Below are 15,035 nucleotides of genomic sequence, written 5' to 3' on the forward strand. Positions count from 1 at the left end.
TCGCAGCATGACAGATTGATTGAACGGCAATGAAACAATCGCAATCGATAGATAACTTCGAACGCCAAATTGACGGCTGCAACTCATTATGGGATGGGTGTATGGCTATTAAAGATACTAATATTAAAACACAGAGTGCCACACTTTGCTCTGGAAGTGGATGAGAACTCAATTTAAATAGAATGATTCATCCACTAATCTAAGGTAAAGTTTGTACAGTAACAATAGCTTAAGAAACTTAAGAAAGATTCTGGGAATTATGATGAATCACCGTAATGCACCAGCATGAGCATAACAAATACTAGTCAGTTATTGTCACAATTTACAAATATTTGAATGATTATCAGGGTTGACCTGTCATTTTCGGCAAATAATTACAAATCAATAATAATTGAATAACGGCGCGGTGAGTCACGTTGGAGAGCATGTTACCAGCGACTGGTTTATAAAATCATGAAATTGAAACAAGTAAGAAAATCATAAAATTTAATAAAGCTTTTTTCAATCATAAATTTATCGATTTAGAAAATAATACAGTTGAAAATTTTAGCGTCTCTAACCGCCAATATACCGCAAATTACTGATGACCGTTATTATGGACATAACATATGCATAAAAAATAAACTGATTTTAGCGCTTATTCATGCGGTTACCCAGTCAACTGATGATGAATCCACCTAACGGGTGGCAACTAAACTTTTGGAATTTATTTCTCAAGCTGTCAAAAAAAAACAAAGATACTTGAAGAAGATCTGATTGAATTGTTAATTGTCCATTGTTAAAAAAAATTAGTGAACGTTTGAAAACGGTCCGTAATCCGCAGTTCGGCAAAGCTTCCGTCTGATGGCGGAACAGAAGCGTTGTACGGCCGTCATGTTAACTTTGTGAATGCATCTCTTGATTCTACCAGTCAAGTGTTTGCAATTCGTGGCTCTCCAGCTATTTTTGTACACCAAGGAACTCAAAATGCCGAAAAAAAATCTTCGATTGGGCGACACGAATGCAGAATTCTGGAGTAGTGATTTTTGGGTAAAAATGGGAGCGAATGGGTATTCAGGATCGACTGTATTTTTTGGCTCTATCACTCTAAAACACGTATTGCCCATCTGCATGATGTTTTTGTAGAAACAGGATCAAATTGTCTTCAAACATTCGTTCTGGTACACATCTTGATTGATAGCCAAACCAGAGGGCTAACACATACACACTCTCATTTGTCTCTGAGCTCGTTTGTTGTTATGCATAGGGGCCTCGAAAAAATTCCAAAATTTTAGTTGCCAGCCATTATGTACCGCCAACCGCCGCCATCCTAATGTATACAGAAATAGTTTAACAGCTTTTTTTTCAGTTTAACTTTTTTGTTGGGGAAGAATAAAAACTTAATGCGAAAAATGTAAATTCAGGCAAACTGAAAAAACTTGATATTAGGCCGAAACTATAGACTTAGCGTAGGTGAGAGTCGAACTCACAGCTCTCACCTTCGCGAAGTCTATATGTTTGGCCTAATATCAAGAAGTTTTCAGTTTGCCTGAATTTACATTTTTCAATTGGTTATCAATTGGTTTGAAGCAGCTATGACGAAAACAGTCAAGCAACTACACTGGATGCTTACACATACAGCATCTGAAGCTGTAAAGGGATACCGCGAGCAAGGTTCCTTCAGCCTTCGGCAAGGCTTATCCTCTCATAGTTCCGCTAATGGTGGCATTATTTCTGACCCATGCAATATAAAAACGGCGAGGCAAACTTTCTATAATTTTATATTTTATAATTTTCATGCAACTTTAGCGATCTCAAGGGATTAAGGAGACTGTAAAGGAGACATTATAAAAATATTACATAGATTAAACATTGAGCTGACTAATCATTCTGAGAAATGTATCTAAACTGCTGTGAATACTTCCTACAAAATTTGAGTACAAATAACAATACTGCAGCATAAACACAGACTAACAGACGAAACACGTCGAACAATTCTAATTATTATTCTAAATCTACCAAAATTTAGCTATGCCATAAATTTACTCGTCTTTTATCTGATAGCAGCGCCAGCGCATCGTTTTTGTTGGCGATGAAACTTCGCTTTAGTGTTACGTCTGTTAGTCTGTGATTTAACTCTCTATTAAATATGTATACCGCCATCCGGAGTGAGATTGTGCCAAAAACCTAAAATGTTTATTTGTGAAACTTTATTATATCTATAGTAACTGGTGACCTAAATTCAAACTGATGATGAACATAACATATTTATTCATAACTTAGAATGGAACACAGATAATATTAGCAAACTATCTAGCCTAAACAGAGTTTCAAAGTTCGCGATCAAAAATACTCGGAAATAACGCTTGTAAAAAGTGTCCCGCTTAAACCAACCCAAACAAGAAATCGCATCAACTTGCTATCTTGAAGGTATATAAACTAATCATTTACAATGTATTGAAAGGTTATTATGCATTGGATAAGATTTGATTACGAAAATAATATTTTTCGAAACTTTGTACTTTTCGAGCTTCACGGGAGTGAGGTTGTGCCAAGCCATAATGATCGATCCAATTTGTGGATTTCACATACACAACAAAAATACGTCAGTATACACCAGCATACTCACATTCTTTACTATTGAGCACAATATTTTGACAGATTAGATTGCATCATGCATTTTGGAGCAAACAGCATCATAGATCTATTAGTAAATAATTTATACTAATTTTTACTTTTTCTCTGGAAATTTCAGATACTTTGAATAAACACTCTAATAAGACGAATATATTATACCGTGTATAAACTGCCAGTTTTAAGGAGAGGGGAGGGGGGTGGGATAGGCCACATGTTATGCGGCCGCGGGTTCTCGAACAAAGTAATGGTAACTTTTGTTAAATGATCAAATAGATATGCCCCCTTAGGATACATCCCTTCATATATCTCCCCCTTGTTAACCTTAGAAACGCTACTGACTATATAAAGGCTGCCCATTGACTACGAACACATTTTTTGTTATTGCAGACCTCCCCGGGTTATTTTCGTTCATACTTTTTGTATGATACGTTGTTTTTGGCTGACCCCCTGCCCCTAATAGTCCACTTAGTTCATGGACGGCCCCATATGAACTGCTTTATACTGATATTTATGTGAATTGTTTTTAAACATGCTAATGTTCACTGTTTAGGTTTTTAGCTTAACTTTATGTTTTTGGCACAATGTCACCCCCTAGAAGGGGTGAGATTGTGCCAAAGTTCATGCACTGCCAGTAAAATTAGGTTTCACTGTAACTAAACCATCTCTACGGTAGTTGTTAATTGAACAATTTAGTATATATTGACAGGTTTGAAATCAACTTAGTTCCAAAATTGTGTGTATACTTAGCTAAAGAACAAAAATATATGCTTTTTTGGCACAATCTCGCCCCGGATGACGATACTCAAAAATTTCCTGTACCTGTCGGTGATAAATATATTGAAAAAAAAATTCGTTCCAAATTACAGTATTGTTCCGATTATATCAGCCCTTCCGTGAATTTTGGGCTGATATAGTTGGAAAACTGATATAATCGGAAAAAATAAGTAACTTTGTCGAATATAGTAGCTATCTATCTCTTATGGTTGTCGAAATAAAATGGGTTGTTTGTAAAAAGCACTTAAAAGCACTTCAAAATACCTGCAACTTTTGATGATACTACCAGATACAGATAAAGATAACTGATACTTGCATTTACAGATTTTTTGTTGTATTTTTATGTGTGAGTTGTTTGATCTGTCACCAATTGCCACCTTGAGAAATATTCAAGCTCAAAGAAATACTACTTTTCATTGAAAAAGCTCAATATCTCGGAAAATTTCGAAAATAGCGTGTAACGGTGCGCCACTAAAATGTGGATTTCAGTAAGATAAATAACTGTCAGAACATTATGAACACGTAAAAATTGACCAGAATAAGTTAGGGACAAAAAAAAATGATTTTGAGGATTTGTCCACAAATAACGCTCTCTATCGTATTTCTAATTTCGCAAAATCTATCGTATTTCTATGAAGAGATCCAGCTTTGGTATCTTTGACAAAGCTATTTGTATTGATATTTACTACATCTTTGCTAAATACAACAAACCTGTATCTCGAATATGTGAGAAAATAAATTTTGTATTTCACTTTCGAGAGGATTAATCACATAATGGTTCCTGTCAAACGAAGCGTTTTTTATACCAAGAAATATTTTCAAAGACACAAAATGGAACAAATTTTCCACAAATGAAATTTCCACAAAAATGCTTCAATGCCCTGCCTGGCGGCCTTCCAGCAGTTGACTGGAACCTTCACCATCACCGATGGAAAGATAGACATCGGTATGTTATTCTTATGTATGTAACTCTTTCGTGGCGATCTTCTGCTTCATCGTTTAGGCTAGAGATGGTCGGGTAGCGGAAAATTTGCCCGAACTCCCGCACCCGTACCCGTACCCGCCGGGTTCGGGTCGGGTTCGGGTATTGAAAAAAAAATAATTCGCGGGTTCGGGTCGGGTACGGGTTCTTAATTTTTGTTTTTGAAACCGGGTACGGGTCGGGTCGGGTATCTCTATTGACCTTTTTAACACTAAAGATGGTCGGGTACCCGGGCCCGTCCCGTACCCGTCGGGTTGCGGTCGGGTTCGAGTATCAAAAATAATAAACTTGCGGGTTCGGGTCGGGTACGGGTTTTTAATTTTTTTCTTGATCGGGTACGGGTCGGGTTCGGGTATTTGAATTTTCATACCCGACCATCTCTAGTTTAGGCCACTAAATTATTGGAGTAGCTTCTCCGCTTGAGCTTCATCCAAAAAATTTCTATCGGTCGCTGTTGGGGGACGTTAGGAGAGTTGACGGCCTTCGGTACAATGTTTATCCAGTCCTCTACTCGTTCCAGTCCTCATTCAGTCAGTCCTCTTGGCATAATGGACCGAGGCCATGTCCACCCAAAAGATCATACCCTTCTTCTTACTTGATGCTTACGATATACTTTTTGATGAAGGCGGCCATTTCCGACAGGCACTTCATACTGTACATTCCCGTTTCGCTGACCGTCTACCACAGAAGGACCATCTTTGGGAACTTGGTACGGAAGATATACTTGACGTCAACGCTAATCTTCCTGGTGGGGGATGTAAAGTACTAGGTCCCCTGCCAGTCATTATCGTCCAGCGTCCAGTTAATCTCGTTATCCATTATAACTACAACGTCGAGATTCTTCGCCTCATCTGGGCGATTGCCTGCTACTCAGTGACGGTCTGCCTCGGCTAACGGTTCCGCGAAAAATGTCCATTTTGGCCAGGTACTTCTTCGCCGTTTGGCCGGTTGCTCAGACCTCCCGGCAGGAACGATGGAGTCACCTTGCTTTCGGACATTCTCTGAATCTTATTCTGCACATTACGGTAGCGAAGCACCGTCAATTCTAGGCTTCCGTTTGATGTTTTCGCCTTTCGCATCGGCTCTATCTAGTGAACACAAAGTACCTAACCATGTCCAGCTTTTTCACATCGGGATCGAGCTAGCAGTACGAACAAAGCATCGAGCGTAGTTGTATTCGCCATGACCAGTGCATTCTTTTCAGTATACAACAGGCGATGCATAGTTAGACTCACCAGGGTAGGGTTATTGCATGAACAATCACTAAAATCAGTCCATTTCGTCAATGCAGACGTTATTGCTAATGCCTTTCTGAAACTCAAGCTATTTTTGACGCCCGAAAAGCTTGCGCCTTTGGCGGGGCCCAGTCTGGCCAACCGCACGCTACGCCGCTGCATAGAGCTTTCATTTTTGTCAAGAAAGGTACACTGAAACAAAAGATTCCTGAAAGTGCAGTGCAGTGATACATTTTTAAATACAGAACCCCTGTTTTGTGCCCAAAAGCTGCTTCCGAAATCGGGTTTTCCGACGAAAAGTTAATGACTGCTAATTTCCTGTTAAGGCTCAAACACGCGTCATTGATTTCTGAGAGAGATCCCAAATGCATCATTTTCAGCATAAAAACTGCTTATAAAAGCCCTGAAATCAATTAATAGTATTTGAACTTTGATAAATTCAATATCAATACCAATTAGTCTGCTTGAGCTGATGGAATCAACACGATAAATTTTTGACATAAACTGGGGGCCTCACTGGTGCGGTTTGTAGCAAGAATTATGTCAACAATGTCAAATTCTAAACTCCCGGATCCTCTCCTCCACTCTTTGCTCTCCTCTGAACCCTACACATATGAGCCCCAGCTAATTTCATTCTCGTTAAGTGACGAAATCTCAAATTACTCAAAAAGTGAACATCACATCATTAGACCAACCTCGTGTTTTTAGTCTTGACCTTGAAATGCGGTCAAACATATATATTAACTAGTTGAGCCTGAATCTTACGATCCGGAAAATATTAATGTCTGTTCAGAATTCCGAAAACTGCGGATACGTTCCATTGGCCAGTGTTTGCGAAGATGTTTAATCTTTGTATTAGTTCTTTGAGTTCTTATATTGGATAATATAGCTCTAAGATGTTGTACTTAAAAAAAGTCACAACCGGAAACTGAAACAACTAGCTTTTATGTTATGTTATGTTATGTTATGTTAATATGTTTTTAACTTCTGGATGTTTGTAACATTTATGTAGTCTGATTAAAATGTTGGTTAGAAAATTCTTGATCGTTTGCTATCTTTTTTTTTTAATTTTGTGCCTTGGTCCGGTCTGATCTACCACCGACCATATGATATCACGACAAGCATTCGAGCAGTCGAGTCGAGCAGTTGAATCAAGCTGTTCAGTCAAGCAGTCCAGCCGAGCAGTTGAGTCGAGCAGTCGAGTTGGGTAGTTGAACCGAGCAGTCGAGTCATCGAGTAGTCTAGTCGAGCAGTTGAGTTGAGCAGTTTAGTCGAGAAGTCGGGTAAAGCAGTTCAGTCGAGCAGTTAAGTCAAACAGTCGAGTCGAGCAGTTCAGTCGAGTAGTCCAGTCGAGCAGTTGAATCGAGCAGTTAAGTCGAGTTGTCGAATCAAACAGTTAAGCAGTTGAGTCGAGCAGTCGGGTTGAGTGGCTAAGTCGAGCAGTTAAATCGAGCAATCGGGCTGAGCAGTTGGGTCGAGCAGCCGATTCGAATAGTCCAATCGAGTAGTTGAGTCAAGCAGTTCATTCGAGCAGTAGACTCGAGCAGCAAACTCGAGCAGTTGAGTCGAGTAGTCCAGTCGAGCAGTGGAATCAAGCAGTTGAATCGAGCAGTTCTCGACTCGAATCGAACAGTTGAGTCGTGCAGTCGGGTCGTGTAGTAAGTCAAGCAAATCTGTCAAGCGGTTGAATCGAGTAGTTAAATCGGGTAGTACACTCGAGCAGTTAAAACGAGCTGTTCAGTCAAGCAGTTAAGTCGATCTGTCTAATCAAGCAGTTGAGTCGAGCAGTCGAATCGAACAGTTCAGTCGAGCAGTTCAGTTAAGCAGTCCAGTCGAGCAATCAAATCGAGCAGTCTAATCGACCAGTCCAGTCCCATTGCTACGAAAGTGTGACGTCCTGTCAGGGACCTGTTTTTAGTTACCGATAAGCCTCTTATGACGTCCTGTCAGAGACCTGGTTTTCGGTACAGACATAAGCCTCTTATATAAATAGACTAGCGTCGCCTCGCGTCTGATTGAGAGCAATTTGAAGGTACGCTATGTAACTCTATGAGGTGCAACTACGTTACTTTTGCTCGTCTTGAATGTAATCTGGTATGATTGGTTTGAGGCTTTGCTTAATGTGGGCGATTATTACCACGAAAATACATATCGCGCCCCTCGTTTTTGCGACAGACATAAGCCTCTTATATTTATGATAGATATTTTTTGAGACGGTGGTTCTACAATTGATGAAGGGACGGTAGGGGAAATTATTGGAATGGAGGGGAAAGAGCGTAAAGGTGTGGGTTTCCCCTCCATTCCAAAAAAAAATTCATTGCTTTCCCCTACCGTCCCTTCATCAATTGTAGATCCACCGTTTCAAAAAATATCACAACATTCCAGCGTTACGGGACACAATTAGCACACATTTTGCATTATGTTTTACCATTTTTTTTGGCAATGATGATTACAAAATTACAAACCTTACTAATTTTCAAAATATCGAAATCGACTCGTTTTCTGCTAAATCGACGTCGGTTCTAAGGAAAAATGCCAAAAAATGGCATAAATAATCAACACTAATTGAAATAAAAATCCCCTTTTGTCAAAATTATGCTATAATATTGCGGGAAATCGCACATAATCATCTCTATGATTCATAGTTTTTTGTCTAGAACTTTTTGTCTCATCTTGTATTCTTTCATTCGTAATCACACCGCGAAAGGTGAATCACCGTCAACAGCATTATCATTGTCGGGTAGTGATTAACTCACCCCTTCCTGAAAACAAAATCTAGAATTCAGAATAATAAATAACGTACGACAATCCTTACCGGCCGGGTACTGATTAACGTCGACCGTTAACAAATTATACGAACACGCACCCTAAACCCCAAGACGAAACGTGTGCCTGATAGTTTCGGAAAAACTGTGACTTCATCTGTCAGCAATGTCCCGAAAGAATTTCGCCGATATCGCCGTCGGATTTGAGCGGTAAGCACTCAAATTTACGATCATCGCTTTTTATTGGAGTTTTTCTAGCATTAATCACCCCTAAGATGCAAGCTGGAAACGAAGCACTGCCATGGCATGGCAAGAAAACGCAGTTAAATCGTAATCTATCTTAAGTAGCCAACCCTTGTGCGATATGTAAGTAGGATCGCCTACCGGTGCAGTGCACTGCCCCGGCGACGACCATGGCTGGCGGCGCGGGCACTTTAGAACACTTCTATCAACGCCTATTTCCCGCCCTACATACCGGTCACACTGAACTGAGGAGACGTGAGACAGCGCGCAGAAACCTTATCGGTGACTCAGACGAAGCCGCAGTTAATCACCTCAAGGCTGGCATACCTGACAAACCGAGAAGTTCCTCGTCCGCATCGACAGTCCCCACTCGACACGGCAGGTATAGTTTCGATTATTCTTCGGTCACTAATCTCGCACCAAACGAACAATGGAGAGGCACTAAGTAGGTACTTGTTCTAATTGCAAGCGATAGTGGTCCTCTCGCGTTATTTCCTATACCGCAGCCCCGCAGGGGTTCAAGTGTGTGCCGGTTGTGTTGTCATCAATAATGGCCTGCTTCAGGCAGTTCAGGCAGGTGCGTTTCTGGCGCAATACCGCGCCCGCCATAGCTGGCTACGCATGCGTCATGCCATGATAAAGGTCATCCACCATAGTATAGCATGCGGTCGCTTAGCTTTCTTCCGGGATTTCGATAATGTCAAACAAGTGCATTAACATGGGCCGGAACCGACGAACAACATGACAGCAGACGTTAAATTAGAGTCAATTTCTACTACGGTAGTAAAAACAAAACAAAAATCCTTCAACAGCCTGCCTGTGCGGACGTACGAGCAGGCAGACATCTAGCTAGAGTGACTCATCTGAACGAAGGCTCGCTACAGCATCATTAATGTTGAAGCTAGGGGTAGTAGGCTCGACCGGGTACCTGTACAGTCAAAAGAAATGCAGACGTCCTTGAATTGAAACGTACGCCAGTGACCGCAGCGTGTGTAGCGGTAGAGCCAACCGGCGGCGCCGTAAGGACTTCCGTGAAGGGTTGAAATAAGCAGAAATTGCAAAACAAAAAACAATGCGTTGGTAATGCTGGATATTAGACTGCGTCAGCGCGTTGACATTTTAACATTTTGTGCAGAAAGACTTAATACCTTTAATCCTTTTTATTTAGTAATCTTTAAATTTGTTGATCACCTATTTGTATAGACATTTTATGTGTGATGTCCGTACAAGAAATTGTTCAGGCTTCAGCAAATTTTGCGTGCTTTTCTCTACCAAGAAGAAACAATTCTCCACTTAATTAAAATTTCAGTTAGAATACACTCAAGTCTTTTTACATGGTTTATTTTTGCGAGTTTTGAATTATCGCGGTTTTATGAAATTTGCTCTAGTTATTAGTAGCTTTTTGCTTCTAAAAAATTTCTAAATGTCATGAAGTAGAAGTTTTAAGAGCAATTTTCAGCACAAAATTTTCTCAGCTTTCGAATGAAAATTACAGAATTGAGTTAGCTAGCATAGCTTTTGTATCAGAGCTAATTTAACCCTTAAATGCGCAATGTTGCTTTAAAACAACATAGTGAAAAACATCCCCAGAGTAAATTAGGTTTACCGCCTTTAGATAAGTAAGTTTTCTTTATAAATGATTTTTTTCAGCGTGCGCGTTTAAGGGTAAAGGTAAATAGAAATTAGAATATTGTCCAGAGTTGCGCAGTTTTATTGCTCTTATGGACGGAGTGGTCACTCACGGGGGAAAGTTTTCTCAAAAATACGTGTCTAGTAAAAGCATCCCTCTCCGAGAGAGCTGTCATCGGGGTTGATGATAACCTTCCAAGTCCATTGACGGATGGATGACTCACGTAGGATAGCTTTACCGAGGATAGCTTTTTTGGCTGCACTGTTCAGTTTGTTTACGTTGAGTTCTTAACGCCTCTATAATAAACCGTCTTTTTGCAGTGATTTTGAATATTAGGTGCGATTTTGAGTTGAATATACTGCCTTCACTGTGTTTAGCTTTGTGCCGAGTTTGTGGAATTTCGCCTAATTGGTGTATAAAAGTGGATAAACATTTCGTTGATTAAGTGCAGTGTTTTTGTTTGTGTTGACTTCGGTCTGCTGCTATACTGCTGTTCATATTGATTTTTTTCTTCTACCAAGAGCGACATCTGCGTTTCAAACGCGTAACCCTCTGCAGAGACGATCGATATTAAGAGTGTCCACGTCACTTTCATGATGGCAAAAAATTCAATAAGCACGTCAATGGTTCAGACCAAATCATTTATCGCGGTTTTTGTGGTTCAAAGTTCCATGTGATTTACGCTAATATTGATCTTCCGGTTCTGGATATCGTGGGCGAGTACGAGCGTAACGTTTTTTGGATGTGCAATGGTTGTGCGGATTAATTCTCCAACGAACATTTTAGAAACATCGCTCTACAGAATGAAAGCAGTAGTACTACTCTGCTTCGGCAAGCGATATAAAGTCCATGAAGACCGACATTGATAAGCTGAGTACCGCAATTAACACGCTTGCCTCCAAGGTTGACATCAAACTTCAAACTCCTCTGCCGGTTTCTCCTATGCCATGGGGCAATCGCAACGACTTGATGCCGAATACCCCCAAACGCAGACATGCAAATAGCGGGAATCCTGCTGAATCAATTAAGAGCGCAAGTCGCACTCGTGGTACAAAGCCTTCGGCGGGCTTAGTAAAAACAGTATCGTTGAGCGATGACCTTTTTTGGATTTATCTTTCATCTTTTCATCCTAATACTTCAGTGGATGATATATTAGCGTTTGTGCAGGACTGTTTGGATCATGATTCTAGTACAAAGTTTAAAGTGGTAAAACTGGTACCCAAAGGTACGGATCTTTCTACGTGAAGATACGTCTCCTTTAAAGTCGGTATCAGTCGTGTATGTATATATGTATGTATGGGGGTAGCCACCGTCACCTCAATGGTATTCCACTGTATCCCTAAAAATAAAAAATAAGAAAACTTATCCAATTTAATTCTACTATGTGTATTTTATTCAATGACAGATACGTATTTCGCCTACGACTTGCAGGCTTCCTCAGTGTCTGTTTTCGAACTGAGGAAGCCTGCAAGTCGTAGGCGAAATACGTATCTGTCATTGAATAAAATACACATAGTAGAATTAAATTGGATAAGTTTTCTTATTTTTTATTTTTAGGTTTCGTATTCTACTAAGACGCTCCAAAAACTTCAGTCATTCCACTGTATGCAAGTAGAATTACTGCAGAATCGAGTTTATCTACCTAGCAACTTTCATGTCAATGCTGTTCGTGAAGGACCAAAAGAGGTTGAGTGGATCTATAAGCAATGCCGCTTATATGATTCCACGGGATATAAGACACTCCTTCCAGCATAGACTTCTGGTTTCTAGATACATAACATCGCCGTGCAAACTTATCTTGCATGATGATTTGTGTGCTAGAAGGGCGCGTTAAAATCCTCTCCGACCTTATATGACTTGGGCTGGTTACCACATCCCTCATCCAGTCTTCGATTCATTCGATACCCTGATGCTCCTTCCGCTTTACGATTATGATGGTATATGACAATGTAATAAAATATGTGTTACCTATATGAATATACATTATATGAATATATATATAGGCAAAAACAGAACAATCTCATCAGCAGTCCTTCGAATGGAATAAAGCTGCATCATTTGAGTTTACATGAGTGCTTCCATTATTATTTCAATTTTTCTTCTGGTATGCATGAGCATTATTCAAACTTTCTTCGGCCCGAGTTTTCACTGTACAGTAGGAGGTGCTTGCTTCATGAGCTAAAACGAAACAAATCATTAAAATAACTTATGTTAAGCTTACCTACTAGCAAGGTCGTGTGGCTCAGCCATCATCCAAATCCGCAGTTTTGAGATCAGCCAGCCGGGAACCACCCATCATCGCACCTCTGAGCTTGGCTACTCAATAGAGCATTACCGGCACCGGGTAAGGCCGCGTGGAGGCGCTAGGTACCCAAGTAACCAAAAGTTCCGATAAAAGGGGATTTTTTGGCTTAATCAGCCAACGAAACGATCATGAATAGAACTCTATTCAACTTCATTTTTAAGTAATTAACCGTACTTTCAAGTTCGTATTTGATGTTTATACTTCGAAGGGAATACAAAGTAACTTCTAACAGAACTAGAAAGTTCGCAAAAAGTCGCTATATAGAACACTGTTCAGCCCTAAAAGAAACTTAAATAATTTTCAAAATAAAAAAGATTGGGGGAATATTTTTCCACTTCTTCCTGTTTTGCAGATTCATGACATTTCTCATTCACTAAGGTATTTAATTTCGGTTAATTATCGACTGTTTTTTTTATAAATATTAATTTATTGTAACTTACTACACACCTCCAAACATAAACCTCGGGGATTTGAACTCGAGTACTTCTTTTCGGTGACTTTGACGCATACCACTGCTCCGTTGCTGGAATATGCGATTTGCATCGTTTTTATTCGATGTGCTAATTTCTCATTTATCACAGCCCCGAAACGAACTTCCACTTAAGAACAACTCATCGGCAAAATTCATGTCACTAGCGGCGTCAGAGATGGCGCAATGCATCAGGATAGGCTTGCAACGAGGAACGCTCGGGTTCAAATCCAGTAGCGGTCGGTGTTAGTTAGGCTTTTTTTAAATGGTCTATCTTAATCGCATGAACCGACTTTACAAAAGTTAGGAGGCGGAGGTAGAAAATGGAAAAGTATAAAAATAGAATTACAAGTGCTGTTTTATAAACTTTTGCCAAAGTTCCTTCAGAAGCTGCTTAGCGCTCTATGCAGCGAACTCAGGGCAACTTTAAAGTTTGGTTAATTACTAGTAAAGCTGCTTAGCAAGCTAAAGCTTTATAGACATAAAGCTTGTTAACCTTCCTTAGACACCATTATCCGAACTCTAAGTTACTTTCAAGTTGCACGTTGAACTTTCAAGCTGCATGCTGGACTTTCAAGTTGCTACAGATATTAACGGTACTTTAATGAGAATGAAGCTCGGTTTACAAATGTTGTGTCTGGTTGTTCAGCAAGAAAGTTCTGCGGAACTAAATTTGAACCAAATATGAACTTTCAAGTTTGTTCCTTAAGTGAAATTCGAACTTTTGGTTGCTTGGGTAGGGGCTTGGAATGGCTGGAGTTATGTTGGACTCTTCCTCATTTGCCTTCCCCATTTCATACCCTCCTTTAAAGTCGGTATCAGTCGTGACCTAAAACATGTTGCGCTGTCTAGCAACTCCTGGCCTGAAAATGTGTTTTTTTCCGTGAATTCGAGGACAACCGATCAAAAGACGTTGCTGTCGGATTGCAATTGAATTTACAAACAACAAGGCTACTCAAGCCACTAGATGGCGATGGACAGAATCATCCGAAACCACCGCAAGTGCAGTAGGTACCAGCGCAACTGTAGAGTTGGTATAACAGGAACCAGAACGCACTGCCTGTCGCATTATGAGAGACCGCAGCCCACGCGACCCAGACATGCTGGAAGTTTCTTGTCGTCGTAGTCATCTCATTTCCTGCCATCAGAGTCGTTCTGGTCCTGCGGTTCAGATTGGTAGCGGGGTCTCCCAAACATCGTTCTCAGGCAAGTATGCGTACTTTAGTAACATTCATTTGCTTGATCAACATCCGTGTTCCAGCGAACCGTCTACTAATCTATCAAATGACAGGGTCGGATTAAGAGTATTGAGATGCAACCGTCCGGGACGCACGACACAAAGCAATATGGGAGCGCTTGATCCGCCTAGCTCAGCCTCGCCCGATGCCGGTTTCACCCTATCACAGTTAAATCGTTTCTGCCATCATAGTCGTCCCGGCTCTAAGTCTAGCGCTGGGATCAGGGCTTAGCAAGCTGCTCCCCTTGGTAAATATTCATCTTCTCGCGACGTTGCTCGGCCTGATATCGCCTCCACTTACAGCTCGACGTCAGTAGTTCTATCAGCCACCACATCGCAAGTTCTTCTATACTACCAGAATATTGGTGGTATTAACAGTTGTCTTGCTGAGTACCAGCAAGCTTGCAGTGACGCATGCTACGATATCTATGCTTTCACGGAAACTTGGCTGAAAAACAGTACACTATCGAAGCAACTGTTCGACGACACGTACTCGGTTTATCGGCATGATCGGACAGCCTTAAATAGTAACAAAAGCTCTGGTGGCGGAGTTCTTTTGGCCGTGCGCTCCTGCATAAAATCCTGGCAATTGAAACCTCCCGAAATAACGACGGTCGAGCATCTGTGGGTAGTGATATCGACTCAATCTGGAACGGTTTTTACCTGTGTCGTATATTTTCCACCTGACCGCGTCAATGATATAGCGTAATCGACAAACATGCACTCTCCCTCGAATGAGTTGTCTCTCAAATAGAAGCTAATGATAGCAATATTATTGT

The sequence above is a fragment of the Sabethes cyaneus genome, chromosome 1 (assembly GCF_943734655.1).
Source record: "Sabethes cyaneus chromosome 1, idSabCyanKW18_F2, whole genome shotgun sequence".
NCBI lineage: Eukaryota > Metazoa > Arthropoda > Insecta > Diptera > Culicidae > Sabethes > Sabethes cyaneus.